Below are 13,599 nucleotides of genomic sequence, written 5' to 3' on the forward strand. Positions count from 1 at the left end.
CAGCCGAGCACGGTATAATCTCCTTGCTGAGTGTTAGACCTGGCACCTTGGTGTGGGTCTCCCTTCCATTTTTTGCTGTTGCCTTATATGTTTTTGTTGGTTATAGATGCTTTGGGCACTGTGCCACTGCTGTCCATTGCCACAGTGCAAATGCTCCCTATGGTAAATTGATGTATGGATTAGTGATTCCATGATTGTTTGGTTTGGTTTACTTGTCAAACCCTAGTACAGTGCACTGAGTGTGGCCAGGGTTTGTAAACCAAATGCTGCTAGTGGGCTTGCAGCACTGGTTGTGCCAATCATAGAAGAAGCCTGTAAAAGTGTGTCTCAGGTCTGCCATCGCAGAGCCTGTGTGCAGTCTGGTACTGCAATATTGACTGGGCAAGTTCACCCCCTTGCCAGTCCCTATAACTTCAGTTTTCTGCATATTAGTCACCCCTATGGAAGACCCAAGGGCAGGGTGCATTATAGGTAAAAGGTAGGGCAAGCCCTGATGTGTGTGGCATGTCCTAATAGTGAATTAAAGCCATTTTCGTTTTTCACTATTGCAAGGCTACCTGTTCACCATAGGCCAGAATTGGCAGTTTGATTATTACAGCTTACAATCCTAACCGACTCAGGGAACTAGGTAGAAATTCAAGTTTACAATGTCTGAACTCAGAATGATAAAATATATCTTTTAGTGAAGTTGGTTTAAACATTCTTAGTTTGGAAATACCACTTTTAGAAAGTAGGTATTTTGTTGGCTAACCATCTAAGTCTGCCTCTGCTAGGTTCTGTATTCCTTATCTGGGGTTTGAGTGACAGAGGCTGGGAGATTCCAGGAGACAGGGTGAGTCAGCACAGGGCTGAATAGAGAGATCTGCATGCAGATTAGAGGGAGGAGTTGCACCTGGGACCTGGATAGGGCTGTGCCTTCCCTCCACAATGCTGGCTCCTCCTCCTGTGGTGCATCAGATGTCCCTGGCCTACACTCTCAGGAAAGAAGGAGTCTTGTCAACAAAGTGCTCCAGGACTGACCAGAACTGGTTTGGACTAGGCAAAGGCCTCTCAGCCTTCAGAGAACAAAGAGAAAATGAGAATGAAAATGGGGGACCTAGACCCAAGAACCGTAGATCGTTTTTGGGAAAAAAGAAGAAACATTTGCTGAGGAGAGGAACCAGAGAGACTGAGGAGAGACTATCCCTAAGTCTGAGGGATTGGCCTGCAGTGGTTGCCTGACTGCCAAAGAGAGGAGAAAGGACGTTGTGCTACTTTCATTCAACTTCTGAAGTATCTCCAAGGGCTTGAGATAGAGCTTGCCTCCTGCTGAAGTCTCAAGGACAATATAAGAAAATGGGGTAACCTAGTTATGTGCAGAACCCGGGGATCTATACTTTACGGGAAAGGTGGTTCTGCCACTAATTAGCTTCAAGAGAGCCTAAAAACTTAAATTCAATTAGTGTCCTTCTTTCTTGATAGGACTGCCCTTTAATGAAACTTTTTCGTTGCATCCAAACCCAAAATTAAATAAAAAGAAATCATGTATTGCTTTGAGAGTTGTAGAAAATTGATATAAATTGTTTATTCAAAGGGAACGAATATACGCACACACAGATAAACACTATACAATTACATATAAAGTGAATAATGTGAAGTGAATACAGAACTGTAAATATATATCACAACACAATATACAATAGGCACATCAATATAAATCCAATAAAACACATTTAGACAAAGTGTGAAGTATTTTATCTATGTATCAAACCAGTTCCGAAATTAATCTAGCAATTCCATTTTTCTGGCGATCATTCATATTTGATAATAATCGTCGACGTTTCAACTCCAGAGACTATTGCGAAAGTTAAATCGTCTACGGGGGTCTTCCTCAGGACTAAACACAATGTGTTCAGCTGCGCCTGCTGCCTCCACTAAAACTGGGTTGATCACTGTGATTGCGTGTAAGGAACCAACACATCACCTTCCCTGCAACACTTTCGTTGTATAGTGATACGCATCTAAAGGTACATTGAACTCAAAGTGCTGCATCTTACATCTAAAGAGAACTAAGCTATTCTACCATTTGTAAAGTACAGTATTGTGGATTTTTGTTGTTTGTGGTCTTGTGTTAAGTCTATATAAAAATACATTTTTTATACAGCAACTTGTGTGGTGTCCATCTGTAGTGTTGTCACTGGGTTTCTGTATGTGTTCACAAATGCTTTAAACACTGCCTCTGAGATAAGCCTGCCTGCTCCTGCCAAGCTACCAAGGGGGTGACCAGGGGTTATTTTAAGAGTGTACCCCTTACCCTGACTAGACACAAGGGTCCCTATTTGGACAAAGGTACTTACCTCTGCCAACTAGAGACACCCAAATCTAACACTGAGGAACTAGGAGTGATTTACTTTGATTGACTGGGAGCCCCAAGACATCTTCAAAGAGGCACAGGATTATTAACATGCGTGGGATTTAAGTATGATTGGCCAGAAAAAGAAGGACATCCTGCGTCTAAAGGGCAATTATATCCTCCATTGTTTCCCTCCACCTCCATCCCTGCAGCTGAGCATCACAGTAAACTTTATGGGCCAGGGATTCTATAGCCAACAAGAAGAGGAAAGTGGAGAGAGTGCACCCTACCTAGTGCTTGAATCTATTTGAGAGCTCATGGGATAGCACGCCATTGATGAGAGCTTGTGTTGAGGGTCGTGTGCAGAGGAGGGCGATCAATCGACAAAATATAGGATCAAAACCCATCCACTGCTGCAACGTCTCAAGATAGCCCTAATCCACAGTGTTAGGGGCTTTTTCAATGTCCAAGAGCAGCAAAGCTGCTGCTTCCTTTATGGCTTGGACTTTATCCAGGGCTGCATAGATTTGACGGATGCAGTGTCTCATGCTGTGTATGGGCGTAAAGCTGCGTTGATCCGGGTAGGCCAGCGTGATAAGTGCCAGTTGCAGTCTACTTGCCTAGATCTTGGTGTAGAGCTTAACGTCGGTGTTGAGTAGGAAAATAAGGTGATAAGAGGCACACTCAGATGCGTAATGATCTGACTTTAGGAATAACCATGATGGCAGCAAGATCAGGCGGAAAAGAGCTTTTTTCCCCAGCCTCTGTTTATAGATAACGTAGATATGAGTCAACTATATCGCGGAGCTTAGATTAGTATTCAAGGGGAAAAACATCTGGGCCTGTACCCGGTTTCAGGTCCCGGATCGCAGCAAGGACTGCGTCCTCAGCAATGGGAGAGTCCAGAGCCGCCTGCTGTATTTGATCGAGACGGAGGGGGGGAAATCAGGCAAAAGAGAGTGTGTGAGCTATCAGAGAGGCCTAGTCACAGAGAATAATATATTTCATAGTAATCCGTAAGTACTTTGCAATTGTTTCTTGGACAGTAACCAGGGATGTTTGAGTCGTCTTTGGAGGGAATGAATCGGAAGCCAGCGTCCCTGGTGGCGAGTTGGATAGATGCGCACCAGCTTTGGTAGGTCTCTTGAAAGGCAAGCTGATGCAGGCAACCCCAGTCTATTTCTATCTGTAGGCCAGATGTTCAGCTATATTGGATGACACTTCCATTTCTAGACAGAGTATGTGAGATTCTTCAGCACAGCAATCACATCAGTGAGGTCCCTGAAGGATTGCCTGTGTAGTTGGGGTGGGATGTGCACACTTAGAATATTGTAAGGTCCCTGTTCCAGAATTCCAACCAACCCAATATATTGGCCTTGGGATTTCTGAATGGTCTTGTTGACCACCAGTGGGAGATGTTTGTGGAGTAGTATCACAATCCCACTGAACCCTCCATCAAAACCTGAGTGGTTAGCTGAATCATAACCGTACCTGCGCAGAAAAGGACAATATGTGACCAAAAGATGGGTTTATTGTAATAGCACAGTACCCGGTTGGTGGCACCTAAGATATTTGAGGACTGTGATATGGTTGATGCGGGCACTGATGTTAGACAAGCTTAAAGGAGGTCAAACCTATTGCTCAGCGGAAGATAGGCGGCAATTTTAAGGAGCCACGTAGGCCGGTTGGTCCCTAGTGCGAATGAGATGATGGTCACAAGCCAAAAGTCAAAATTCAGATCCAAAGGGACCACAAGCTCATGACAGGCGTCCGCACCTCTGGGGACCCAGTCACCTCATATCGGTCTCTGTGTAGTCCTCGGGGCCCGCCGTGCTGACAGGCATCACTCATAGAGGAGAAAATCAAGTCTCCTGCACCGATGTTATTGAGCAGGCAGCGACTGCACTCAGAGGGTTATTGGTTGGCCAGGTCCACTTCATTTGTTATACAGGGCCATACAGGTAAAGCTCCAGACCCACCGATCTCCACAATCCTCTTCAATTCCGACTTCATGGGGCAGGTGTGGCTCTAGCGGGCTCGCAGCAGTTCAGGCCTGAGCCTGCTTCATTTGGTGCAGTGGGATGGGTGCCATGGTACTGGTATGCAAGGAGTGATCCCCTCTCTCCACAGCACAGGCAACCTCAATCATGGGGAGGCCAGACCCTCGGCCACAGGACAGATCCTATAGAGAGTCCGAGATGGGGTTGGTTTGTGGTTTGACGAGCCTATGGCATCAAATGAGAACGGGTGGTGGAGGAGGTCTGAGGAGTGTTGTTAAGACTCGTCCGCCAAATTGGCTGCATGGCCAAGCCACTGCTTGTAAGCTTTATTAAAGCACACTGCTAAAGATGACGTCACTTCTTGTCTATTTGCTGTTTATTGGGGAACAAGACCTAAGTGTAGCACTAAAAAGACCTGCGATTAACATTGGAATGTGGAGAGCTCCATTGAAGACAATGGACTGAATCAGGACCAATACTGGCTGATACAGACCACCTGCTCCAACATTCCAATCTATGGCTTTCTGTTTTGATTTAAAGCATTTTATCCTCAGTGAGTGGAATGTTCTAATAGTATTATCGCCTTTTGCCTTGCACTTTATGGGTTGTTGAAAGCTAAGGTATATGTCTTAGGTTCAGATCTTTTAAAAATTGTTACAGCCCCTGATAGTGAGCTATAATGCCATATTTCTAGCCTCCATTCTGACAAGGACTTTAAAAAATAAAAAATAAAACTTTATTTTAAGTTAGTATAGAAAATAATACCTTAAAATAGCTTAGTTGATTAGATGTCTGTATGATCTGCAGGCAATGTGACACTTGACACTTTTAATTAATAGTTTTTGCTACGGGGCTTAAATAACATTAACTAATTTCTGACAAGTATCACTGACAATGTGGTGATGCGCACGTGCATTATATTATGCCTTGGCACCTACTACCTTATAACGATCACTAACATAGCGGATTATTGTGAATCAGGTGCATTAGCATTGTGCATTCTATGTCACCCTGATGCATGTTGATCAGTTTTAGGCATCAGTCAATCCTCTGCAGAGATAACCGAGGAAAAAAATTGTTTGTTAAAAATGCATTTTCTATTTGACTTTAAACGTAATTGGCAGCTCGATGAAGCAAAACACTGAAGCTTTCCTCTGCGCCTCAGCCTCATCTGGGGGTTCTGTCTTCCAATTCACCTTAGCTTTGATTCCACCCTTTTGCTGTTCATTCTCCTCCTGTCTTCATTCTTTCCTTGGAGAAAATCTGACAGATTAGGGAGCCCACATTCTTGCTATCTTTTCGAATTGATACCATAAAATTATAGGAGAAGCCGAGGATTTGCCATATTCATCACAATATATCAAGCTCAAGCGAAAACCCTGAGCAACATAAATAGTCTGGTGGGAAAATAAATTTTTAAAACTGACTGTCAGGTCAATGTCACTCTTTTGTGCACTGCATTCCCACTTCTCTTAACATAGGTTTTTCTTCAGAAAATACTATATTATTCAATGCCTCTGGTTATTGTTCACTGAGCATAAAATCACCATAGAAGATGATAAATAGTGTCTTCACTGTCGTGGAATATCAGACTGAAATTCCAAATAGTCTGAAAGAAAGATACTGGCTTGAGCCAACATTTTCTTCTCGCATGAGAGAACAACCAAATGATAAAATACAATATTTTAATTGTAAATCAGAAACTACATCATTTTTTCTGATAAATATTACTAAGAGAAAGAGAAAAGAGAACTATGATCGGCTGATGTGGAATAAAAGAATATATAGCTGTGTATCAAGCGTAAAACTATTGGGATAGAACATATTCACAATTCAGTGGTAACATTTATTTTGAAAGTTTTATATAGCGCGAACAAGACTCTTACGTGTATCAGAGCGCTTTACAGACAAGTGTAAGAAAGAAACCAAAAAATGTAATAAAAACAAGGGATAGGTGCAAACATGGTACAAAACTTAAACATATAAAGTCAGTTATCTTGACAGAGCAAATGTCAGCTAGTTGAGGATAAATACGTAGATAGGAACAATAAAACGAAAGATAGCAGAACAGACAGGATCACGTGAATTGAAATTGTCAACTTATGGAAATCACCCAAACTTGCATTGCAGAAACTTCTTTCAGTGAGGCTGCAAGTACATATCTAGATGAATTAATTTCTGCTAATTATCCCTACTTGAGGCAAGACTGATTAAATAAGAAGGGCGTAGGCGTGGCCATTGTTAACAAAACAAACCTTGCCCTTAAAAAGACTACATCTGAAAAACAATATGCAGAGGATTTGTTAACTTTCCAAAGATGCTGGAAGGCTTGCATGTGAAGTTGGTTGCTGCCCTATCACCACCCCTCAAACCTCAGCTGAGTTGTCCATCTTCCCTTTTAGATGGTATGGGCAATTGTATCTTTAAGAAAAACCACAGAATAGTTCAAGGGGACTTCAACTTCTGTCTGGAATCCTCTTAAACCAGGGTTCAGAACTGCTTGAAAGAGCTAAAGGTTTATGACCTCTCATAATTTAATCATGAATTGACACAATAAAGGAGACATCTTACTTCCTCGGACATACACTGCATTTCTTGTCTGTACATTATTGCCATGTCCAGATAACATAGGAGTCCCATTTGTCATCCAAGGATAGGATAGGATAGGAATTTGTAGAGAGCCCTAAACCAGGAAGGTGTCAAGGCGCTATTATTTGGTGAATAAAACCTACGCTATGGATTTTCCATGTATTTGAGTTTTAACAAAGATGGGTGAAAATTGAGTTTAGTGGTTGAAGTTTGCGTAAAATATTTTGCCATCAATGGCTTGAAAAGCATTTAATTCTAGATGATTTGCAATAATTCTCAAAAAAATTTAAATTAACACTTGTTTAGTTTCTAAACTAATAATTAATTTAAAATTTCCCTAATTTATGTTCCAATGACAGACATACTTGTGTAATCAGCGTTCACGTGCACAAACACTGACTGTGACAGTTAAACTGTTTCAGAATCTTTAACCCTTCTGTGTGGATGACGGAACGATTCCGTTCTCCCCTATGGTGGGAATCCAGTTTACAGCAGAGGGATTTCCTTTTTAATTTTTCAGCCTCAGCAGCAGGGGAAGAGATTTCTCCACACAAGGCATTCTTTTTTGTTGTTTAATGGTAATCAGCATCCATGGTGTGCTGATGTCATTACATTGAAAGTGAAATGAGCCAACCGGCTCATTGGAAAAAAGGGTCAGTTTTCAGTGGAAAAATGTGCTGCATCCATGTTTTGTCAGGCCATGGGAGGCTTCCTCTGCTTGCCCAGGTTCAGAAGCTCTGACCGGTGGGCCCTGGGGTAGGGACCCCCATCATGGGCTCCATCCTCAAGCAATGCCACGTCGAAAGCCCCTAGGATGGGGTCCCATGGACCAGGGGAGGCCTTCCCTTTGCGGCCTGGTCAGGAGCTCTGACCGAGACCAGCGCCCTTCAGACTTCAGGGCAGGCGCTCCCACCCTGGGCTCCGCACTCCAGCTTGCCACACCACCAAAGGCCTGGGACAGGGGTCTATCGGGCACTGGGTGGCTTCCTTTGCTTCTCCGGGTTCAGAAGCTCTGACTGGGGCCCTGGCTGGCCCCGGGTTGGGGGTACCCCGTCCTGGGTTCTGTCCTTAGGCCCGCCGTCAGACAAGCCCCCAGGATGGGGTTCCATGGGTCCAGGGAGGTCTTCTGTGCACAGCCGGCTCCAGGAACCCAGGGGGGTGGGACCTCCCACCCTAGGCTTTGTCCTCTGGCCTGGTGTACCACCAAAGGCCCTGGACGAGGGGCATGGATCAGTTTTTATCCTCAAATTTTCTCTTATTTTGTCATTTATTCTTTTCTTACAGTCTTTTTTTATTATTTTAAACGTTTTCATTCCTGTCATAAAAGAATACATCAAGTGCATTTCATACAAAATAAAATATCAGAAGGAAAGGGAAAAAAATCAGCGCATGTAATCCAAACATCCGTAGAGAATCCAAAGGTACGGGTAGATATACCCAGTTGATTCCAATCATTACTTTATGACAGATAAACAAATCCCCCTACTACTAAACAGGCTAAAACTATGGCATTATATATTGTATAGACATCACTTTAAGACCATTCAGGACAGCATGATGTTGATAGAGCGAGCTTTAGAAAATATTTTATTCTAGCTTGTGATGTCATACTCTCATAATTTGAATTAATATATTAATGAGTGTTTGCATGATTTGTTTTATTAATCCAACCTAGATTAAGTTTGCACCACACATGAACACGCGGAAACTAATTAAATGTGCTCTTGTTGCACTTGCAAGTCTGTTTTTGTAACACATTATTAATATTGTCCTGTTTGTTATGTCTGTCCTATTGTCTTTGTCACTATTAATATGCAGCTGATCATTCATGGCATGTGCTTTTATATGTGCTTACACGTATGTCCTATGTTGTGTTTGTCTGTCTGTGTATTATTTAATCATCTTTTTATTCTTTCAGAATCATAAAGCTGGACTACATGAAGAGTGGTGGTTATTTTATGTGCTGCTTTAAATGTTTGCTTTTGCTAAATGTTTTTATTAGTGGGTTAATGAATAATTAGTTAGCAAGGGCTGGGTGGTACAGAAGGGTTTGTTTTACCTGAATTAATTATTCTTTTGTGTTTGTTTAAATAATAGTTTTCTGAAAAAGTGATGCAAGCTGAAAGTGGCACAGTGACGCAATCAGAAGTGGCGCAGAAAAGGCCTCCTGCTGTTGTTGAAAGCCACATGAGAAACCCATATTTTGAAGTGGTTGATAAACTTCTATTTTGAAAACATTAGAAAATGGACTGCTAAAGTCGACTCTGTGGAGTGGGTTTGGATGTGCCACAAAGCTCAGAACGGTCTGGCTCAAGGCTAAAAGGAAGAGACGTGACAAGATTTCATACTGCTTGAACATTTTTGCTACAAATTGTAGCGGACTAAGGAACTGTTGCCAGGATTCTGTGCATGGACAATGACTTTGTGTAAAGCCTGGTCTCGTGGTGGAAAATGTCACAGTTTACTGTGGCGTGAGGTGATTCAGCCAATGGAGAGCCAGAATTCAGCTGTTGGAATGTGAAAAATAGTTAGCTCAGCTTATTTTAGAGTATAAGAATAGGCGTTAGCTGCAAACTTTTGGCTTACGCTCTTGATTCCAGAAGGACGTGTTCTGCTGTCCGATGATTACACGTAAGAAATGTAACTTTTAAGACTTTGTTTTCAGGCGATGAGGGTAGCGACTGAGAGATAGTTAGGTTTTGGAAATGCTTTTCCTTTTCACTTATTTCTGCTAATTAATAATGTTTTCTTGAAATAAGCTCTCTTTATAAAATGCTGAATAAAACTTATATGACTTTTTCTAATGCTTGCTTAATAAAGTTCCAAACCTAAGTTTTCTTAAATATGTTTTAAGAAACTTTTTTAAATGACAAGCTGGTCTTGTTTATTGTAGATAGTTAATTGCTAAAAGTTATACAACATGTCTTGTTTATTATGTATGTCTTAAACAAACATATAGTATCCATTCACCTCACTCTCTATGTTTATGGGCCTGGTATTGATTGGTAAGTGTGATAGTGGATTGTGTCATCATTTATAAAGAATTTTAGTTTCTGGGCTCCAACAATTTGGTAGCTTCAGACGGTTTATATGTTGTTTTTGACATGCATGTTACATATATGTTGGTATAGACATAGGATTGATGTTTAACATATGTTAAGTTTTTGATTTTGTCAGGTTGTTATATGTAGTCTTAAGGAATTTTTCCAGTAGTGTGAAAGATTCCTGGTTAATTGCTGGCAAGGTAGTGTAGCTAGAAGAGTTACACAGTGCATTTGTCTGTTTCAAAATTGTGGTATAGCATATATCACGTGTTGTGGGCGTACAACACAAGTTTAGGGACCTTAGATTGCATGGTTAAATGTTTAGTGAGGATTGCCTATGAAATTGTAGCATTAAGCAGAGGGACCTGGTGAGCCTGTTTTAAAACTTTTTGTGAAAAGAGTAGTAGATATATCCAAGCTTGTGTGAAGGGTAAGGGTTGTTTTTCTCTTCCAAGGTTAGAGTCCTAGGAGGAAAAATAAGCGTTGATTTCTCTTCCAAGGTTAGAGTCCTGAGGAAGGAAATAAGCGTCGTCTATTCTTATCAACGCCTGACGTTTTCTGTGGTTGGTTCAAGTCCTGCCAAGAATTCGTGTGTGTATGAACAGGGTTTTCTTTGTTTGAAAGTGTGTGAAAGGCTTGTAAAACTGAAGGGTAGGGTAAGAATTACTCTATTAGCAATAGAAACTATTCTGTGAGAATAGCGTCGTCTATTCCACGCTGAGAATACTTGAATGAATGTATGTAAAACTATCTCTTTGTTTAGAGAAGCAGACAAATGGTTTCCTTTATGTTGTTATTAATTGCGTTTAAAAAAGTAATAGGACAGTGTTTTTGAGCCCTTATGGTAAAGAAATACGCTATTTTAAAGCATTGCGCGTTATTTTAAACATCTTAAAAGCATTTTGCACTATGTAAATGCTTAGAAAACTGCCCCGATCGAAAATTCTGAAGGGAGGGGCTGTTTTAGGAGTGAAAGTGTGTGGGAGAGAGCCTGCAGCTGCAGCCTGCTGCATACGTCAGAGCCTGCCGCGCTCTGATTGGTTAATGTCTCTGCACTGACTGAGCAAGCGCTCCTATTGGTTAAAGCTCGATCTTTGTTTAAAATAGTGTTATAAGTATTTTTATATTATTCTTTATCTCTTAAATTGCGTTGATTTGACCTCATCCTTGGATTTCCCTGTTGTTATTGTTGCGCGCTCGCTCCCTTTTGTAATATTTTTTTAAAAGTTTTTTTACAACCCGCCTAACTACATGCGTTGTTCACCTCGAGCCTATCTAAATATTTTGCTCGTTTCCCTATAAATTGTGAGTTGTTTTCCTTCCTTCGTTTTCTTCTGTATTTCACCGAGCGTTCTCGGTGTTTGTAAAGGAGGGGGGAGGCCTGCGAGTGAGTGGTGAGAGGCTGACAAGCTGCAGCGGCTGATTACGTCAGCCGCCGCGCTGACATTGGAGGAGACGCCGTCGCGTCACGGCAGAGCCGCGCTCTGATTGGGCGAGGCCGGCGAGCCTCCACAGAGGAGCCAGCAAGCTCCCGCGCTGCGATTGGGCGAGGTGGTCGAGCCCACGGAGGAGCCGGCGAAGCTTCGTAGTGTAGGATTAGGGGGGAGACGCGCGTCACGCCCTCATTAGTATTTAGTTTTGGCAGCGTGTCAGCTGTTGCGGTTGCATTCTTAGTTAGTCGTGCTTCAAGGGCATCGCGTCATTGTTGAAGACGTGCTCCCATTGGATGCTGGAGCGTCGCGTCACAGGAGAGCCGCGCTCTCATTGGTTACCGCTTTGTGATTTAAGCTAATTGCAGTGGTCGCGCTGCATAAGCGCGAGTGATTTAAAATTAACACGCTCTGAGGAGTGAGCGAGTGTTTGAAGGGCACGCCCTTTGCTTGTTGATATTTGTTGGTATTTGGTTCTATTGACGAGCTGAGGCTGGGAGGAGGCTTGGTGGGGCTCCGTGGGGACGAGGTGCATCATGAGGGATGGGGGGAAGCTGGTGGTGACGTATGCAGTCACATGTTGTATCATTGGAGGCTAGCTGTGTCCTGATTGGTTAGAGACACTGCAGTGTCATAGAGAGGCCGTGATTGGATTGGAGGAGACAATAGGCACTCTCATTGGCTGAGTGTTGTGTAGCCACATGGTGATTGGTCAAAATACACAACACATTGTTTACATTCCCCAGAAGTGATTTTCCCATGTTATTAATGCTCAAAGCTTTAATTCTTTAAATTAAAAAATTATTTTGATATTTATCATTGATAATTAGTAAATAATACAGCAATAAAGACCTTAATTAGGATATTAGTAGCAAAGGTGATTAAAATAAGGATATTAATTATTTAATTAATATAAATTAGATAAAAATTAGTTGTTTAAAATTACAAATAAAATTATAGTATTAAACAGCATCATTAGAAAAAGTGTTTAGGATTATTTTTTTACAGGTTTATGTTCCAGAAGGTGTGTAAGTGAAATACATAAGTACATTTAAAACACATATGATTATATGGTTTTTATTGTTGTAAATAAATAAATATTTTGCGTTGTTATTGTTTTTGCAAATTTATGTTTTCCCTTCCTAGGTTTATTAAAAATAGTGATACAGGTAAATTAGGAGTTGAATTATTTTGAGCAGGTTATAAAATTTTATTTCACCTGTCCTTGTCAAATTAATTAATTAATTGATCAGCAAACGCTATTAGGTCAATTAAGTGAATGCATTTACTAATTGAGATTAATTATTATTAAAGGTGAGTATTTTAAAACATGGATAATTATTATTTAAAGACGAAGAAAATGTTTTTCTGCTATCAGAAAATGGAAAATATTTTTGAAAGGGTTAAAAAGGTTGTTGCTACATGTGAGAGAGAATTAATGAATACACAGGTGAGTAATGAAGTAACTAGTAAACATAATAAAAATACAGATGCTAAAGATGCAGTTTTAAATGACACATATTCTGAAAGAATACCACCTCCCCGCAAAGAGATAATTTTTAATGAAAATCCAATTCCTGAATTAGCAAATGTAAATAATGAACATGACAGAGAAGAATTTATTGATCAGTGTAAAAATAATATTGTAAATACAGATCAGGATAGAAATTCAAGCAAACGCCCAGAGCAGGTTAATGTGTCGCCAAGAGTCCCAGTGCAGATTAATGGAGTCCCAGTCCAGACCCTTTCTCAAGGTGTCACAACAGGTAGGTATGATGAGATGCCTAGTACCTCTGAAATTAATATTCCTGTTCATGTAAGTTTTACAAATGATTTAATTGAGCAGTTAACGTCAGACATGGAAGCAGTGACAGTTCCTGTGACAATTGGACCTGTTCCCCCAGTGCTTAGAAAAGAAGAAACTAGTCCCACAGCTTTAACGGTCTCAATTCAAAAGTTTGCTGAAAAACTTTATTCAAATGTACCTGAAAATAAGTTAATAATGATTCCAACTCAGCAAGAGAGAGTGATGACTCTAGTTTCACCTAGTGAAAACACTGACGTTGACCTGACACAGCCTGGTGAGTATAAATTACTGGATAATACAATCAGTACTGACAGGTTAAAAAGATTACAGGATGATGAGGACATTGAAGTCTTGAACAAAACAGGTAGGTTTGCCTCTGGCCATATAAAAGATTTAA

Source organism: Lissotriton vulgaris, chromosome 9, assembly GCF_964263255.1.
Source record: "Lissotriton vulgaris chromosome 9, aLisVul1.2, whole genome shotgun sequence".
Classification (NCBI taxonomy): Eukaryota; Metazoa; Chordata; class Amphibia; order Caudata; family Salamandridae; genus Lissotriton; species Lissotriton vulgaris.